The sequence below is a fragment of the Dendrobates tinctorius genome, unplaced genomic scaffold, assembly GCF_039654945.1.
Source record: "Dendrobates tinctorius isolate UK_male_01 unplaced genomic scaffold, ASM3965494v1 ptg000034l, whole genome shotgun sequence".
Taxonomy (NCBI): domain Eukaryota; kingdom Metazoa; phylum Chordata; class Amphibia; order Anura; family Dendrobatidae; genus Dendrobates; species Dendrobates tinctorius.
Window position 1 is genome coordinate 17,470,017 of NW_027361702.1, and position 16,740 is coordinate 17,486,756.

General features: G+C 47.7%; 1 protein-coding gene across 5 annotated transcripts in view; it reads left to right on the top strand.

The window, feature by feature from the left end:
- The window catches only part of ASTN2 (astrotactin 2), a 1,339,273-nt gene that overhangs the window by 1,313,672 nt on the left and 8,861 nt on the right, over positions 1 to 16,740 (top strand). The gene's annotated exons all lie outside the window — the stretch shown is intronic.

A 16,740-nucleotide genomic window follows, 5' to 3' on the forward strand; every position in this document is an offset into this window, starting at 1 on the left:
CACTACTGGTTATGGGAATGTGGACAGAGCAGGAGACCTTGCCGGACACACATCAGGGGATAAACTGATGGGACTGAGCCACAGGAACACAGGAACAAGTGTAGATTGTGCTGACGCCACTTCAGAGATGTAGATGGCGGGGTTGGAGGTCAGGGGAAATAGTAGAGACAGTGGAGCCAGAGACCTAAGTTGGGCACGGTTAAAAATCAGTAGTGGTTTGAATGTTGATGGAGCTGGTGACTCTGCCGTCCACACAGCAGGGGATCAGCTGGCATTACTGAACCCCAGTAACACAGGAGCTAGTGTGTTTCTCTGTGCAGACGACACATCTGAGCGACAACTGGCTGTGTTGAAGCACAGGGATTATAGTTCAGGTGGTAGAAAAATGAACACACCAGCAGACCTGGATACAGTTGCCAACCACTAATTTAGTCTGTAAGAGGAATGGCAAAGTCTTTGGAGATCCAGGCCTTGTTCATTTTCAGAAAAGTCAGCCGGTCAACATTATCGGAAGATAGTCGCGTGCGACGGTCTGTTAGTACACCACCTGCGGCACTAAAGACACGTTCCGATAATACACTGGCAGCAGGGCAAGCCAGCACCTCCAATGCATACTGGCTAAGCTCTGGCCATGTATCCAGCTTAGAGACCCAAAACTTGAAGGGGGAAGAGCCATCTGGGAGTACAGCGACAGGGCAAGACATGTAGTCTGACACCATCTGACGGAAGCGTTGCCTCCTGCTGACTCGAGGCGTCGCTGATGGTGTAGACAATTGTGGTGGACACACAAAACTTTGCCACATTTGGGCCATAGTGGTCTTGCCTTGTGCTGCGGCACTGCCTCTGCTCCCTCTTTGTGCAGAGTTTCCTCCACTGCCTCGACGCACAGAGCTGCTTTGTAAAGCACTTGCAACAATGCTGTCGGGTGGAATGGAAAACATTATGGACTGCACCAGTGACTCTTCGTACTCCCGCATTTTACGCTCCCGGTTCAACGTTGGTATGAGCCTTTGTACGCTGTCCCGGTAGCGAGGATCTAGGAGGGTGTACACCCAATAATCAGCCGAGACGAGAATGTGGGCGATGCGGCGGTCGTTTCTCAGGCACTGCAGCATGAAATCAACCATGTGCTGCAGACTCCCAACTGCCAAAGAACCGCTGTCCCCTGTTTGAGGCGTGACCTCGACCTGCTCTGCATCACCCCACCCTCGCTGTACATACTGAGTAGAGGTTTGTGTACCTCCCTCCTCTGGAGAGATGTCTTCCTCCTCCATCGACTCCTCCTCATCCTCCTCACAAAGTGTCCCCTGCCTAGGCCTTTGTGAGGAAACACGTAGCGCAGACTGTCCAGAAGCAGATGGCATTTGGGACTCCTCATCCTCCACCTCTTCTGAAACCTCATCCCTTAGTGCTTGCAGTGTTTGTTGAAGCAGGCAGATAAGGGGGACAGTTATGCTGACTAGTGCATCATCTGCACTCGCCATCCGCGTGGATTCATCGAAGGCACGCAAAACGAGGCAGATGTCCTTCATAGAGGCCCACTCAATGGTGCTGAAGTGTGAACGGCGCACAGTGCGACTTGTTTGCGCCTGATGCAGCTGGTACTCCATGACTGCTGCCTGCTGCTCACACAACCGCTCCAACATATGTAACGTTGAATTCCACGGGGTGGGTAGGTCACATATGATGCGATGTTCTGGAAGGCCAAATCGTCGCTGCAGAGCAGCGAGGCGCGATCTTGCCGTGCTGGAACGTCGCAAGTGAGCGCACTCTATGCGGACCTTGTGCAACAGTGCATCAAGATCCGGATAGTCCCTCAGAAAGCTCTGCACGACCAAGTTAAGAACATGTGCCAGACATGGGATGTGTGTGAGGTTGCCTAGGCCAAGAGCTGCCACCAGATTTCGGCCATTGTCACACACTACCAAGCCCGGCTGGAGATTCGCTGGCCCAAACCACACATCGCTCTCCAGCTTGATAGCATTCCAGAGCTCCTGCGCTGTGTGGCTTCGATTCCCCAAAGAAATTAATTTGAGTACAGCCTGTTGACGTTTGGCCACGGCTGTGCTCATATCGGTCGTAACAGGCTCCTGCTCTGCTGTTTCTGAGGAACTTGAGTAGGAGGAGGAGTCTATGTGTACAGACTGGAGTCCTGCAATCCGTGGCGTTGGAAGAACACGTACAGCGCCACTCTCCAGATCCGTACCCGGCTCCACAACATTGACCCAGTGGGCAGTGAGGGAAAGGTATCGTCCCTGTCCATGGTTACTGGTCCACGCATCGGTGGTCAGGTGGACCTTGCTACTAACGGCGTTTAGTAGCGCATGTTTTATTTTGCCCTCAACATGTTTCTGCAGGGCAGGGACGGCTCGCCTGCTGAAATAAAAGCGGCTGGGCACGTTGTATTGGGGGACTGCCAATGCCATTAAGTCCCGGAAGGTGTCAGTGTCCACCAGCCTGAATGACAGCATTTCAACTGCCAGAAGTTTGGCAATGCCAGCATTCAGAGACTGTGCTCTGGGATGGTTTGCCGAGTAAGGGCGCCTTTTATCCCATGCCTGTGCTACCGATGGCTGTGATGGATGGGAACGTGCTGTTATGGGTGGAATCTGACAGGGTCTCCGGACAACAGTGGCAGAGGTTCTTCCTTGGCGATCCTGTGAGGAAGCCGAACCAGCAGTGTGTGAGCTGGAGGAAGAGGGCCCAACACGAACTGAAGAGGTGGTAGGTGGTGCTGTACGTTGGCCTACGTCTTGAGGGTGTCTCTGCAACTCCAACTCGTGCTTGGTGCGCACATGTTTCCACATATTTGTGGTATTGAGGTTGCTGACATTTCTCCCTCTTTTGACTCTCTGATGACACAGCTTGCATTTGACAAAGCAAATGTCATCTGCAACTGTGTCAAAAAAGGACCACGCACTGCAACTCTTGTGAGCGCCCGGTTTGCCTTTGGAAGGAGGAATGCTCCTAACGGGTGCCGAAGTGGAGGGTACAGGCAACCAAGTCTTCCCCCTCCCTCTGCCTCCTGTTTTGGCCGGTAGGGGAATCTCTTCCTCCGAGCTGCTCCCACCACCTTCCTGTTGCTCACGCCATGATGGGTCAAGGACCTCATCATCTTCCCTCCCCTCTTCAAACAGCTGCTTCTCCGGGGTTGTCTCGCCAGCACCGTACGCACCAGAAAGTGGCAACTGAGTCTCGTCATCATCTGATGCGTACTGAGGTGTGCTGACCATAGGCACTGGCCCACTCGCCTCTTCAGATTCAGAGGGACAAAGAAGTTGCGCATCACTGCATACTCCCTCTTCTTCACATTCAGGAATGCTGCTTGGCTGGCCCCCTCTTTCCAAGCCAACAGATTCCGAGAACAGAAGTAGAGATTGTGATGGCTCCTGTCCATGTCTCTCTGACTGCCTGGGCACTTTGGCAGGTGGTGAAGAGACAGATGGTTGCTCTTCGGTGCTCTGACCCTGAGAGGATGCGGAAGTAATTGAAGTCGATGCGTTAGCTGCCATCCATCCGACAACGGCTTCAATTTGTTCCTCCCGCAGCAGTGGGGTACGTTGAGGTCCTACAAAGCTGCGCATAAAGGACTGTTGCCTGCTAAAACTGGGGGATGCTGATCCACTGGTGCCCGCAGCAGGCCCAGAATCCCCACGTCCTCTACCTGTAGAATCCCCACGTCCTCTCCCTGCAGAATCCCCACGTCCTCTCCCTGCTGAAACTCCACGCCCACGCCCACGCCCCCGCGCCTTACTCCCTGCCTTCTTCATCTTGCAAGACTGCTTAAGATAGGCAAAAAAGGACAAAGGGGGGCCTTAGTGTGCTTATTCCTGAACAGCTGGTTACAGGTACAAGAAACACTAATTTTATGAAGTGTGTGTGTGTGGACTAGACTTTAATAGGAGCTGATGTGGCCTACACAAGTTCAAAATGTAGTGTTTGGTGAACTTTTTATGTGGTTTCTTTGTTTGAAACAAACTCAAAGTATGAGAACAAAGAATTGAAACTGATAGTATCACCAACTTTTTGGAGCTATTACAATGCAGGCAGGTAACCTACAATGCAAAAGATGAGGCTCCAAAAAAATTGGGTAATACTAATCTGGCTGCGCCGGCAGGGCACAAGCCAGAAAAAAAGGCTCCTCTATCTACTCCTATATAGTGTTTGCAACCAACCAATGTTGATGGATACGGATGGATGCACACTAATAGGAGAAGAAAAAATGAGCTGCACTCAGAGACAAATATGTGTGAGGCAGTGACGCACGTTGAGCGTCCTACAACCAGACGTAGCTGCAGGACACTCTACTCAGCGTGAGCTGCACTCACACACAGTCAGAGACCTCTCAGACAGCCGTCAACAGTGCAGCTAAGTGGGCACTGGCACTGACAGGCTGCAGAAAGGCTCCGCTGTGTACTCCTATATAGTGTTTGCAACCACCGTAGATGGAGACGGATGGATGCACACTAATAGAAGAAAAAATGAGCTGCACTCAAATAAAAATATGTGTGAGGCAGTGACGCACGCTGAGCGTCCTACAGCCAGACGTAGCTGCAGGACACACTACTCAGCGTGAGCTGCACTCACACACAGTCAGAGACCTCTCAGACAGCCGTGAACAGTGCAGCAAAGTGGACACTAGCACTGAAAGGCTGCAGAAAGGCTCCGCTGTCTACTACTAGTGTTTGCAACCAACGTATATGGATACGGATGGAAGCACACTAGATTGAAATTATTTAAAAAATGCAGCTCAAAAAATAAAAGATGTATGAGGCAGCAGTGATCACACTGGGTGGCCTACAGCCTGACGTGGCTGCAGGACCCACTCCACAGCGTGAGCTGCACTCACACAGCCCTTGCAGACAGCTGTGAAAACAGCGCTGCTAGGGAAAAGCAAGCTACAGTGGTGGTTTATGTAGCCTGGATAAAGCACAATATTGTTTTTAGAATCGCTATTTCTAACTGTCCCTCACAGTCTTCTACAGCAGCCTGTCCCTAACTGAATTCACAGCAGAGTGACCAGAAATGGCGGCTGCGGTGGCTTTTATAGTGCATCATGACATCATTTCGGCAGCCAATCACAGCCATGCCAATAGTTAACATGCCTACATGCCTAACAGGATGTGCCCACACTTCGGAGGATTCCCATTGGCTTAATCAAAGCAAGCAGGCTCATAGCATGATGGGAACTTCCTATTCCGATTCCGATCCCGGAATCCGATATGAAAAAAGTATCGGAATTAAGTATCGGAATTCCGATACCGCTGATATCGGCCGATACCCGATACTTGCGGTATCGGAATGCTCAACACTAGTGATAACACATCGTCCTTAAAAGTCAGATCGGTAAACAGTTTAATGATAAAAAACTCAAAACATTAAAATTGAGTGGGTTTTTTTTGCATCTGCCGCAACTAAAAATGCAATAAGAAGCAATCAAAATGTTGTATCCACACCAAAATTTTATCACTGAAAGCATCATCACGCAACAAATAAGTCCTCACACAGCTCCACGAACCAGAAAATGAAAAAGCTATGGGTCTTGAAAAATAGCAACACATTTTTGCCAGAATTTGCAAATTTCCAAATTAATTTTTATCACTTGAATTGAAAAAACAACCTCTGCATGTTTGGTCAAACTGACCTGGAGAACCATACTTCTAGGTCATTCTTCTATCTATATACAACAATGAGTGTATGTATGTGTGTGCATCAACGATGACGTCATAATGGTTGCCATGGCAAAGATGATGTCACAATGTTTGCCATGGCAACGATGATGTCATAATATGTTGTAATGGTGACGGTTATGTCATATGGTTGCCATGGTGATGATGTCATAATAGGTTGCTATGGGGACGATGATGTCAAAATGGTAGCCATGGCGAAGATGATGTCATAATGGGTATATGGGCATGGAACTATGGGATGGAGGATGTGTGATGGGTATATGGGCACGGTACTATGGGATGGAGGATATGTATGATGGGTATATGGGCACGGGACTATGGGATGGAGAATATGTATGATGGGCATATGGGCACAGGACTATGGGATGGAGGATATGTATGATGAGTATGTGGGCACAGGACTATGGGATGGAGGATATGTATGATTGGTATATGGGCACTGGACTATGGGATGGAGGATAATTATTATAATTTCTTATAATTAGCCACAGTTAGTCACTATGCCCAGGCAACGCTGGGCTCTTCAGCTAGTTTATTAATAAAATGATCCCATGAATTTATCCACATTTATCTTCTTTGTCTCTGTCGCCTGTGGATAGCAGTAAAGCTACCATTATGCAGAGATGCTGCTATTAGCGAGTGCAGGAGACGCTAATCACAGGAGTTGTCATCAGCTGGCGCCTGACTAATGGTATCCTTGTCTAGAGTTGAGCGAAATGGGTCGGTCAATTTCAAAAATCGCCGACTTTCGCCAAAGTCGGGTTTCATGAAACGAAACCCGACCATAGCGTGAGGTCGGCCATGATGTTGGCGACCCGAGCGCCAAAGTCGCGTTTCAAATGATGCTTCCAGCGCCTTTTTTCAGCCAATGATGGATGACGCACACTGTGGGCAACGCGATTACATAGACAGCGGCCACCACCATTTTAGAGAAGGGCATTGAAGTGATTGGCTGGCTTTATGTGGGGTCACAGTGGGTATAAAAGGCTGTGACCGCCGACCGCCATCTTACTTCTGCCGATCTTAGCATAGGGAGAGGTGCTGCTGCTGATTCTGAATAGGGAGAGCGTTAGGCAGGGAAGAAGAAAAAAAAACTGCTTCTGCTGATAGCGCTTTTCACTGTACAGTTAGTGTGCAGTGAAACGGGAGGATTTTTGCGCTTGTGCAGCAGCGCTGGTGGTGATTAGGCTGCATTGTAAGGCTACCTGCTAGCTGCATTGCTGTGTGCACACTGGTATTCAAACTGCTTTTTTCAAAGCACTCCCAACTTTTATTATTTTGTCCTGGTGAGTTACTGAGCATTCATTTTTTCACAGACCGTATAGCAGTGTATGCTCCTCACACACTACCGTGTACCAGCTGGTATCACGGATAAATAGCAGCTATCTGGGTGTGACTCTGGAAGAAAAAGCTGAGGAGTTTGTCCGTTTTTCCAGACCTACACCTTAGAGTGCTGTCCGCTTTTCAAACAGTTTTGTATATCTGCTGTTTGACTACGGTGAAAACTAGACAGAGACAGTGTGTGTCAACCCTATAGAAATAGACGGAGATTGACAATTTTCCGTACAGACACCGTATAGAAGTGTACGATCCTCACACACTATCATGTACCGGCTGGTATCACGGACAAATAGAAGCTATCTGTGTGTGACTCTGGAAGAAAAAGCCGAGGAGTTTTTCTGTTTTTCCTGACCTACACCTTAGAGTTCTGTCCGCTTTTCAGTTTCATATATCTGCTGTTTGATTAGGGTGAAAACTAGACAGAGACAGCGTGTGTCAGTCCCTATACAAATAGACGGAGATTGACAATTTTCCATACAGACACCGTAGAGCGGTGTACGATCCTCACACACTACTGTGTACCACCAGCTGGTATCACAGACAAATAGAAGCTATCTGTGTGTTACTCTGGAAAAAAAAGCCGAGGAGTTTTTCTGTTTTTCCAGACCTACACCTTAGAGTCCTGTCCGCTTTTCAAACAGTTTCGTATATCTGCTGTTTGATTAGGGTGAAAACTAGACAGAGACAGCGTGTGTCAGTCCCTATAGAAATAGACGGAGATTGACAATTTTCCATACAGACACCGTATAGCGGTGTACGATCCTCACACACTACCGTGTACTGGCTGATATCACGGACAAATTTAAGCTATCTATGTGTTACTCTGGAAAAAAAAGCCGAGGAGTTCTTCCGTTTCTCCAGACCTACACTTTAGAGTGAGTGCTGTCCGCTTTTCAAACAGTTTCGTATATCTGCTGTTTGATAACGGTCAAAACTAGACAGAGACAGCGTGTGTCAGTCCCTATACAAATAGACGGAGATTGACAATTTTCAAAACACACACCGTATAGAGCTGTCTGATTCTCAAACAGTATTATATATCTGCCGTTCGCATTACAGTCACATCTATACAGAGTCAACGTGTGTGTGTGACACTCCGTAAATACATATAAGGATATTGTTAGTTACACAAAAAATGTATACAGCTGTATACTTCTGATACAGTTCCGTATATCTGCTTGTTGGATTACGGTCCAATACATACTGTGAGAGTATCTGTGACTAACAAAATATATACGTAGATTTAATTTTTTTAATACACCTTACACAGCTGGATGCTTCTCATACAGTACCATCTCTCTGCTGGTATTTTTTGCACATTTTCCCAAACATGAGGAAGTATGGTGGAAGAGTCTGCGGACGTGGGCAGGGGGGCGCAGCTGGTACTGATGGTGGTGGTGCATCGGCTGGCCTCTGGCATTATCCTCTGGCCCAAGAAGGCCTGTAAGGTTGCCTTTTCTTGGAGTAGGAAAACCGCAGGAACAGGTTTTGTCGTACATTGCCGAAACAGCCACCAGCTCTATTGCCTCCTCTTCTGAACGTTCGAAACCTGCAAGCACGGAGTCGTCAGTGCAGGGTTCTGGTCAGGAAAAACACCTGTCTGGTTCATGACTGATATAAAGTACAGGTAACCTTTTTTTTCCTAAGCTGTGCTTAAGGTGTTTTTGCCCCCGGTGGCCATTAGGATTATTGCACTGTGGTGTCGTTTGTTCTAAGTTTTCCCCGGTGGTGGTGAGCGTCATTGCACTCTAGTTTCTTTTGTTTAGTGCACATGATTATAATGCAGGTGTGATTGCTGGCTCTGCTATAAAAGAGTCACAGGTGTTGCAATCAGGTTTGGTGATAGTGTTCATTTCAACCATACTTGGTGGAAGAAGGATCTGGAGAGAGGTCCTGGCAGCTCAGTCAGAGCCCTGGTGTGAAAGGAGTCATAGGGAATTTCCTGGTAGCTCTGTCAGAGCTTGGTGGCAGCGATTCAGGAGGAGAGCTGCATGCTGGTGGTGGACTCTGTTGCCAGGAGCAAGTGCAACAGAGTAAAGCTAAGTTGTGTTTCCCCGTTTGTGTTTTCTCCTTAGTGTGTATTAGTACAGGGGTTGGGCCAGTGCCTGTGCCACCCAGCTCCTTAGCAAGGGATTGGTGTAGGGTGTCCTAGGGCGATAGGTTCCTGATCGGCGCCCGTAGCGGAACCGGCATAGGGAACGTTAGGAGCGTTAGGGACACTGACTCATTGGAGTGCAGGAGGTCTCCACGTCCCCTTTCCCTATCGCAGGGCCCACTGTTGTAACTGTTTCCCTACCCCTTGTCTTGTTGTTTTAGTTACCGGCCTGCGAGCCGTGTCACACGGGACGGGTCCACGTGACACTTATACGGTGATACAGAGGAAGGTAAAGAGAAAGTTGCAGATGACTTTGAAGAGGAGGTGATGGATGACCCATTTCTTGACCCAGGTTGGCATCCATTGGGTGAGGAGGTTGGCACTGGCAGTAGTTCAGATAAGGAGAAGGATCCGCAGCAGGCATTGACATTGCAGCAGCAGTTATCTGGCAGGCCCGTAGCTGTCCAAAAACGTGGACCAAAAACTAAAAGAGTTACAAGACAGCTTGGCCAGACGGTCACCTTAGCACAGCGTGCAAGGCCAGAAAATGTATACCATAGTAGGAAGAATGCAGTGTGGCACTTCTTTGCCAAAATCCTACTGATGAGGCAAAGGTTACCTGTTGTTAGGAACAGCGGAACGCACTAAATAAAAATAATAATAAAGTGCGTTTGCCGCTCGGGGTCCACCGTGCAGTAGGTGTTACAACCGCTGCTGAGTAATGACAGACGAGCAATATGGCGATATAATGCGCACGGGTGCAACTTCACCCGAAGTGCACAGGGCGGGCTCTGTTCACACACAGAGGCGCCGCAACAAAAACATACAAAAGGCTGAGCCTGTTAGAATCACAGGCCTCAGGTAAATGCACACACAGTATAAGGTCACAGGAGCAGGAACTAAGACAGAGGGGCTGTGTCCATCTAGACCTACTGTGTGTGCGGCGTCGCTACTGCGAACGCCAAGAAGGGCTGCAACTGCAGCGCGGCGCAGGACACTGCCGCTGGACGACACAGCTACAAAGCAGGCGCTTTTGTCAGACGCTAGCACAGAGGTGCGGTGTGCACAGTGGCATAAGGCTTGCCAAAGACTGGCGCAGGCTACTGAACCAATTCCCTAACCACATGCGTAATATCAGAGGGAAGGGGTTTCATAATAAGTCAGTCACCAGAATCATACATCTGTAACCATTCACACATAGCAGAATAGTCAATACTAGCGCATGGCGGAACGGCCATGCGCGCTTTTTATAGCAGCCGGGACCTTCCGGAAGCTTCCAGATCTCCGAGATGGACCAATGTGATCTGGAGCCGGACCTGAGCACATGACTCCCGATCTCAATGGGAAACCGTCTCATGAGCATGCTCAGTAGGAGGACAGAGAGACTTATCCCCTGAAGAGATTTGCTGCAAGGCAATCTCCTCTGCGGTAGATAAAGAGCAAGAGGCAACAGAATGTAAGGGTCTGGATTCCTGCAGAGCAGACGCATGAACCTGACTCCTAACACCTGTAAGTAGTGCGGAAGGACCTTTAGCTGAGGTAAACAACTCAGAAATTTGAATACCAGTTGCATGCTTAGAAATTTAATCAACATGCACTTGCAAGCGTGGACGGACTACAAAACCTCAGGTAGAACGTGTGCACCTGCTCCGACTGAAGGTAGCCAGAAACGCTCCATCGTTTCCCCCACTGTAAGACCACTGCCACCATTAAGCACACCACCAGCACTAAATGTGGAGGTGTTGTCGCAAGGCCAAAGCACTCAGGGAATCACAATGGTTTTGCAACACAACACTGAATCTAGGCCATCACCACCAATACCATCACCAACCCCCCTCACTCTGTCCGGTCCACCGCTACTTCCCCCATATGCAGCTCTCCAGTCCAGCTCACCCTACCAGACACTCTGAGTAGGACAAGAAAGTACTCATCCTCTCATCCGCGTACTTTTTGTTTGAATGCCTACATTGCCAGACTAATCTCATTCGAGATGATGCCCTACCGTTTGGTTGAAAGCGAAGCTTTCCACGACCTCATGGCCTACACTGTCTCACGCTATGACCTACCCATTTGGCACTTCTTTTCTCGAAAAGCCATCCCTGCCCTCCACCGGCATGTGAAAGACTGCATTGTCCATGCACTAAAACAGTCAGTGAGTGGAAAGGTGCACCTCACAACAGATGCATGGACCATTAGGCATGGCCAGGGCCGTTACGTGTCCATCACTGTGCCCTTGGTTAATGTGGTGGATGCAGGCTCCACTGGGGACAGCGGCGGTGGAACAGTGCTGCCTAGCCCATGGTATAGGAAACAGTTGGCTGCAGGCTTTCGATCCTCCTCCTTCTCCCCCTCTATCAGCGAAGGCTCATCCACAGAGCACAGAGCACTCCATCCGCAGCTGGCAGTGTTACACATGAGGTGTCCCACTATGGAACAGCTAGTGCTAAGCGTCAGCAGGCTGTGTTAAAGATGATGTCTTTGGGCGACAACAGACACACCGCGGAGGTACTGGCCGACTACTTGCAGCGACGAACAGAGTCATGGCTGGGCAGTCTACATCTTGAGGCAGGCAACGTAGTCAGTGATAACGGCCGTAATTTTGTGGCAGCCATAGCCCATGCAAAACTCACACACATACCTTGCCTGGCTCACACCTTGAACCTGGTGGTGCAGTGATTCCTTAATAATTGTCCGGAGTTAACATCCCTGCTCCATAAGGTGAGAAGACTGTACTCGCACATCCGTCGCTCGGCTGTACACTCCAGTCGTTTGCAGAAGCTACAGCGATTGCTCCACCTCCCCAAACACTGCCTAATCATAGACGTTGCAACAAGGTGGAACTCCACCCTGCACATGGTTGAGAGGCTGTGTGAACAGAGGCAGGCTGTAATCTATTTGTGGGAGGATACATGGGCAGGCAGTTTGAGGGAAGACATGGAATTGTCAGGTGTGCAGTGGTCAAAGCTGAAAGACCTCTGTAAAGTCCTTCAGTATTTTGAGGAATGCACACGGCTGGTAAGTGCAGACAACGCCATCATAAGCATGAGCAGCCCACTTATGCGTCTGCTCATGCAAAGTTTGATGCACATTAAGGATCAGGCATCTGCAGAGGAGGAGGGAAGCCTTGATAACAGTCAGCCATTGTCTGGTCAGGGAACTGTCCTGGACGAGGTGGAGGAAGAAGAGGAGGAGGAGGAGGATGAGGGGGATGATTATTTTGGGCAGGAGGATGTTTCGCAGGGGGCAAGAGAAAATGTTGGCGTTCCAAGGTCAGGTACAGTGTTTGTGCGTGACTGTAGGGATGTGGATTTGCCAGAAAGTGCTCCTCCACCCACCACTGGCAGTGCATCATTGACACCTGGAACATTGGCCCACATGTGCGATTATGCCTTGCGGATCCTAAAAAGGGACCCCCGCATTTCCAAAATGATGAGAGATGACGACTACTGGCTGGCCAGCATCCTCGATCCACGCTACAAAGGCAAATTACACAACATCATGCCACAGGAGAACCTAGAGATAATATTGGCTAACAAACAAGCAACTCTGGTAAGCAGGTTGTTTTAGGCTTTCCCAGCACACAGCTGTGGTGCTGTTTCTCCCACGAGCCGTAGTGGGCACAATGGAAGAGGTATTCGTGGTGCACACAGCTGAAGTGGCGTTGGACACAGGTTTAATGACCATGTTATGGAATGATTTCTCAAGTACTGCTCACACGACTGCTAATGCTGCATCGATTCAAAGTGACAGGAGACAGCAGTTGTCAACTATGGTTACAAACTACTCCTCCCATATCGATGTTCTCCCTCACAAGTCATTCCCCTTTGACTATTGGGCCTCTAAACTGGATGCCTGGCCTGAATTGGCATAATATGCCTTACAGGAGCTCGCTTGCCCTGCTGCTAGTGTGTTATCTGAAAGAGTCTTCAGTGCTGCTGGATCAATCCTGACAGAAAAAAGGATCCGTCTGTCTACCCAAAATGTTGATGATCTAACCTTCATTAAAATGAACCATGCAAGGGTTGCAAAGGATTTTGTCGCACCTTCCCCTGATGACACATAAGTTCCCAGAAAACTGCCTTGCTTTTGTCCTCCTCTTCCTCGGACTTGCCCAATTTCGCCCTTTGCAGCAGCTGAATGTCCAGTCAACACTTCAACATATGCCATTTTTTAAACCTCCCTAACTGGGCTGCCCACCCCCCCAATGGCTGGGGTCAACACCTGGTGCACCTGGGCAAGTGGCGTTGCTCTGAACAGGTGGCTGGGCCCACAGATGGCCGACGGCACTGGCACAGGGCCCCTCATTGTACAATACACTGTCTCTGATGGTGGGGGGGCCCACTCACCGTCAGACACACCAGCGTGCTATGAGGGGCCTGTGCCAGTACCGTCAATCAAGAGTGTGCCCCCCCGCTTGGTCATGCCCACAGCACTTGCAAGTTGCAATACTTACCTCTCCCTGCTCCACCGCTGTGTAGTCTGGCCAGTTAAATCCGTCACAGGGACGGCCACTAGAAATTTTGTGTACTGATCGATGATGGTTAAGATGTAGCTATGTCCTGTCCTGCTGACCTCTACCTTCAGATTACCAATGGCTACCATTTGTAATGGATGTCAACTCCCAATCGGATGCAATGGTGCTTTATGATCACCTTTCACATTTTTCATAGTCACAGATGTGTGACATTCCTGCCACCATTTTTCAATGTCTCCTCTCATGCCAATCCAATAGAATCACCTACGGCCTGTGGCTTCTGTCTTTGACACTCCAAAATGACCAGACACATCATGATAGGCAGTGAGGACCATGTGTACATCTCTCCCTGTGATCACAGTTTTGATGGAGACGAGTAACGGTGATGTAATCCACGCTACTGAGATAAAGCAATCCTTTCTTCACAAAGAACCGTTTTCGCTGTCTCCACAGACACAGTAATTGAGGGTCTGCATCGCCTCTGCAACATCTACCGGGAGGTTTTCCCGCGATGAGTACTTCCCAAATTTCTGATAACACTCGAATTTCCGTCTCTACTTGTATCCATGTAGTTTCCAGTAGCGGAGAGTCTGGACTGGCTTACTGAGATTGAAATATATACAAAGATTTAAAAGTACCACAACACTGTATACTGTTGCAAGCTTCGACTACCTTTCCCTTTTTCTACTTGTTAAATTATGGTGTAATACATACTAAGCCTATAAGAAATAGAGAACAGGAGGGCACCACTAATTAAAGAATGGGGATACACCTGCAGACAGTGTAAACATAAGCAATATACAGTCATATGTTAAAGTTTGGGCACCCCTATTAATGTTAACCTTTTTTCTTTATAACAATTTTGTTTTTTGCAACAGCTGTTTAAGTTTCATATATCTAATAACTGATGGACTCAGTTATATTTCTGGATTCAAATGAGGTTTATTGTATTAACAGAAAATGAGCAATCTGCATTTAAACAAAATTTGACCGGTGCAAAAGTATGGGCTCCTTATCATTTTCTTGATTTGAACACTCCTAACTACTTTTTAATGACTTCCTGAAGCACTAAATTGGTTTTGTAACCTCATTAAGCTTTGAACTTCATAGCCAGGTGTATCAAATCATGAGAAAAGGTATTTAAGGTGGCCACTTGCAAGTAGTTCTCCTATTTGATTCTCCTATGAAGAGTGGCATCATGGGCTCCTCAAAACAACTCTCAAATGATCTGAAAACAAAGATTATTCAACATAGCTTTTCAGGGGAAGGATACAAAAAGTTGTCTCAGAGATTTAACCTGTCAGTTTCCACTGTGAGGAACATAGTAAGGAAATGGAAGAACACAGGTACAGTTCTTGTTAAGCCCAGAAGTGGCAGGCCAAAAAAAATATCAGAAAGGCAGAGGAGAAGAATCGTGAGAACAGTCAAGGATAATCCACAGACCACCTCCAAAGACCTGCAGCATCATCTTGCTGCAGATGGTGTCACTGTGCATCGGTCAACAATAAAGCGCACTTTACACAAGGAGAAGCTGTATGGGAGAGTGATGCGAAAGAAGTCGTTTCTGCAAGCACGCCACAAACAGAGTCACCTGAGGTATACAAAAGCACATTTGAACAAGCCAGTTACATTTTGGAAGAAGGTCCTGTGGACTGATGAAACAAAGATTGAGTTGTTTGGTCATACAAAAAGGCGTTATGCATGGAGGCTAAAAAACACAGCATTCCAAGAAAAACACTTGCTACCCACAGTAAAATTTGGTGGAGGTTCCATCATGCTTTGGGGCTGTGTGGCCAATGCCGGCACCGGGAATCTTGTTAAAGTTGAGGGTCGCATGGATTCAACTCAGTATCAGCAGATTCTTGACAATAATGTGCAAGAATCAGTGATGAAGTTGAAGTTACGCAGGGGATGGATATTTCAGCAAGACAATGATCCAAAACACTTCTCCAAATCTACTCAGGCATTCATGCAGAGGAACAATTACAATGTTCTGGAATGGCCATCCCAGTCCCCAGACCTGAATATCATTGAACATCTGTGGGATGATTTGAAGCGGGCTGTCCATGCTCGGCGACCATCAAACTTAACTGATCTGGAATTGTTTTGTAAACAGGAATGGTCACAAATACCTTCATCCAGGATCCAGGAACTCATTAATAGCTACAGGAAGCGACTAGAGGCTGTTATTTTTGCAAAAGAAGGATCTACGAAATATTAATGTCACTTTTATGTTGAGGTGCCCATACTTTTGCACCGGTCAAATTTTGTTAAAATGCAGATTGCACATTTTCTGTTAGTACAATAAACCTCATTTGAATCCAGAAATATAACTGAGTCCATCAGTTATTAGATATATGAAACTGAAATAGCTGTTGCAAAAACCAAAATTGTTATAAAGAAAAAAGGTTAACATTAATTGTGGTGCCCAAACTTTAACATATGACCGTAGATAAGTGCCCGATGCGTGTCGCCACCACAAGGTGGCTTCGTCAGGGGCGACGCGTCGGGCACTCCACAAGCTCCCCCCATGTGAGCGGTACTATTCTGGGACAGCGCTGGCTGGATCCAATCTGTGTGCTTGGTACTTCTTGAGCCTTTTTGGCTCCACCATGGCTGTTATTCATTTCGCAGGTTGTTGAATTCCTTTGTATCACTTGTCGCGCTGTGTCCCAGATTATGTATGTGGCTCTTTCACAGTCCAGTGGCATATTTTGTTTATCTTGTTTCTGTCTATTTGTTTGATTTCCCCCTGGTATTTTTACTGCCCTTCCATTTCCTGTGTTATACTGGGCATATTTTTCTTAGATATTGATCTATATTAAGACTTTCTGATCGCTTTGGCCCGTCTACCATCACGGATTATATGCCATTATGAGCTGATGGGGGGTTTCTGTGTGACATGATTTTTCCACAGATATTACTGCCTAATCACTGTGTACTAATATTCACCTTTGATCCTACCTAGTAGTTCCCACTATTCGGGGTGAGTCTTGTTTGGCTCTATTATGATCGTTTTTGTTCTTTGTACCTCTCATTTTATGACATTTTAATTTTTTTATGGTGTCTTTCTGTAACTAATAAAATTTGCATTTAGTGTGGTGATCCCTGCTTCTTTTTTGGTCAGTAGCTTTTTCTAC